The sequence below is a fragment of the Mandrillus leucophaeus genome, unplaced genomic scaffold, assembly GCF_000951045.1.
Source record: "Mandrillus leucophaeus isolate KB7577 unplaced genomic scaffold, Mleu.le_1.0 Scaffold1, whole genome shotgun sequence".
NCBI classification, from domain to species: domain Eukaryota; kingdom Metazoa; phylum Chordata; class Mammalia; order Primates; family Cercopithecidae; genus Mandrillus; species Mandrillus leucophaeus.
Window position 1 is genome coordinate 6,963,415 of NW_012098097.1, and position 2,980 is coordinate 6,966,394.

General features: G+C 56.7%; 1 protein-coding gene and 1 long non-coding RNA gene across 2 annotated transcripts in view; one reads left to right on the plus strand and one right to left on the minus strand.

Annotated features, from left to right (window-relative positions):
* Nucleotides 1-2,878, minus strand: part of LOC105533513 — a 13,016-nt gene extending 10,138 nt beyond the window's left edge. Inside the window, exon 1 of the long non-coding RNA XR_001005128.1 lies at nucleotides 2,051-2,878. This is a non-coding gene — a long non-coding RNA (uncharacterized LOC105533513). The remainder of the gene's footprint in view (nucleotides 1-2,050) is intronic.
* The window catches only part of TTYH2 (tweety family member 2), an 86,656-nt gene that overhangs the window by 7,041 nt on the left and 76,635 nt on the right, over nucleotides 1-2,980 (plus strand). The window lies entirely within an intron of this gene.

A 2,980-nucleotide genomic window follows, 5' to 3' on the forward strand; every position in this document is an offset into this window, starting at 1 on the left:
CAACATGGTGTAGCACATCTGCCACTCGCTAACTTGACTGACTGGAAGAAATGACTACACTTTTGCCCGTTTCCTCAGTTGCAAAACAGCCACATTCACACCTCTTTCACTGGCTTGCTGTAAGGGTACTGGGATGTGGGGGGACACGGTGGAGGGAGGTGCACGGGTCGGAGTGGCCACCAGGTGGTGCTGTGCCACAGCGGACAGCCCCACTGGAACTGAGTCTGCCTTTTAAAGTGTGGTGTACAGTGCACTTGGTATTGTGTTAGGCATTTAAACGCACTCAGGTTGTGAGGTGTAAGTGCCAGTCTTTGAATATCTGTAGGGACTGTGAGGGGGTGAGGTGGTTTTGAGTCTGGTTGGGGGTCTTGTTTCCTCTGGGAGAGGGTGGGTACGTCGGCCCTCAGCCCCAGGTGTGGCACTGTGGGCAACTTTCAGCCTTCCCCATTCTGTAAACATTTCAGATTCCCAAGGAAGAGTGAGTGTTTACCACGTGGGTTTTCTTTGTTCCCAGCACATCCTCCAGAGATTCGTCCCAGCTCCTAGGAGACAGGCCATGAAGGGGTGTGTCCAGCCTTGTGTAGAGAAGGCCGCCTTTCATACAGTGCCTCCCAGCCCTGGCTTGTGACTCAGAGTCATCTGGGGCCCGTGGCCAGGGCTGACTGGAGGTTGTGATTGCAGTGGTCTGGGGCATAGGTGTGTTTCCAAGCTCTCAGGTGGACACTGCCTTGCTGGGGCTTCAGCAAGGCCCTAAGTGCTGCGTAACAGGTGAATGAGGGGGGCGGGGATGGACTACAGCTGCTGGTTTGCTGACTTCTGCAACTCCCTGCTGAGCCTCTGGGAGGTCTGTCCCTGTTCTGGCTCAGCTTTTTGACACCTCTCTGGGTCAGCAGGCCTCCGGGGAAGCAGCTAGAATGGTCGTTGTCTGGCTGGGGGCAGGTGGGCTGAGCAGGTTTGGATATTCCAGGCTGCATTCCGGTGGCTGTGGGAATAGCCCTGAGGGAGAGCCTTCACAGTTTTTTTCTTCCAGTGCCATGTGCAGGCCTCCAGCCTCCTGGGGCTCCCCTGTACTGGGTTCAAAGTCAGTCCTCTGTGACCACCCACTGCCTAGGAGGCAGGCCCTTCCCACTTGGAGGGCCTCTGAGGGCAGGGGCTATAAAGGCCATTACCAGAGCCCTACCCGAAGAGTCCACTTTCCCCAGCAACTGCAGGGACTGAGTCAAGAGACCAAGACCTTTTAAAATGAGGTTTTCACCCAAAGAAGTTCCCTCCCCTGCCACAGTCTCCAAGCTGATCGTCTGGCTTCTGCAGTTCTCCGGCTCCCCTCTCCTGTTCTGGAACTTTCTTGCTTCCCCTTCCACCGGTCCTAGTCCCTGATCTCACAGGGTCCTGTTCCCTCTGCACAGAGGCCTCCCCCAGCACCTCCCTGTTTGACTTCCGATTGTCCTTCAGCTCATGTCACTGTCCTTTGGGAAACCCCGATGCCCACATTCCATCTCCTCCCTACAGCAGGGACTCTGGCATTTCCAAGGGCTGTAATCGCTGTTTGGAGGATGCAAGTCCACCTCACCTCACCTACTAGGTTGTAGACGCCGTGCAGGCGGGAACGTGTGTTTCATCCATTACTCTAGCTTCTAGAACAGAACATGCTCAAGAAAATTTGTTGAAAGACACCCCAATGAGAGAAGAACGGCTTTTTCCAACTTCCCGTGCCCCTCAGCTTTGGACTCCTGCAGGGCCCCAGAACTGTGGGATCACGGCCACGAGGAGAGGCCCCGAGGCCAGGACTCCCTCTAATGGATACAGGGCCCTTGAGCACGGGGTGACTGGAGCCCCACCCCCCAGCAGCCACGTGTGTTTACCAGCCTTTTCAGCCTGCCGGCATCCACCTGGTTCCTTCAGTCAGAACCCTAGGAGCCCCACCCCCATCCTCCGGGGGTTCCTTTCTCACCTACATCTCTGCCGGGGTCGCTATGCACCCCTCAGGCTGGCTCCGCAGTGCGGTCTCTACACCCAATCTGCCTCGACCCCATCACTCCACCCTACCTACCCCTGACCCCTACTTGTCCTTTAGCCTGCGCTCCTCCCTCCGCTGGCCAGTCACGCCAAGCAGTTTGTGGTTACAGGATGGGTGGGGGCCTCTGTATGTGTGCAGAGTACTGAGGGCCCAGGGACGCAAGGCTCCCCAGTGGGCAACCTCCCCTGCCTTTGCTTTTCCCCAGAGCCCCTCCTGGCCTGCGTTCGGCATCTTCTCGGGTACTGTCATCACCCTCTGCAGTGCCTGCGCTCGGGGTGAGGGTTTTTGTCGGCTGTTGTTACATCACCGATGTAACAGTGCCTGGCACTTAGTAGGTGCTCAACAAATGTGTTGTTGCATGCGCTTCGGTCTCCCCGAATGCTCGTCCCTTCCGGGCGCTCATCACTCTCCTACCTTCCCCACTACACAGCTCGAAGGCCCCTCTTCCAGGAAGCTCACCCTGTCCCATTTGCCAGGAAGAATCAAGCAATTTTTCTCAGTCCTTAGGACACCTTGTCCTCACTCAGGCGCGCGGCAAGCAGCTTCAGTGAGTCGTTGGGGCAGATGCACCGGGAGCTCCCAAGGGCAGGGACCGCGTCTTATTTCTCTTTTTAAGTCCACAGGGCTTGCACAATAGATACCCAAAAAATGATTGAGAGTGAATTTAGAATGAGTGACCGAGTGGCTGAAGTTTGCCTCCTTCCGTTCCCAGTCTGTCGGTTACTTACCCTGTGACAAACCTTTGGGACGGGCAGTCGCCCCTCTCTGGCCTGTGACTGCTGGCTGCCCCCACTGACACCTTATACCCTTGATCTGATCATAAATAAGCAGCAGCTCGGGGACGTCGAGACTGAAACCGATTTAGAGACTTCTGGGAGCTTTTTTCACGTCCCTCCTTCTATCCGGCCAGGACAGATCCCCGCCCAGAACTGGGACTGCAATCGCGGCAGGGCGGGGCGGGGC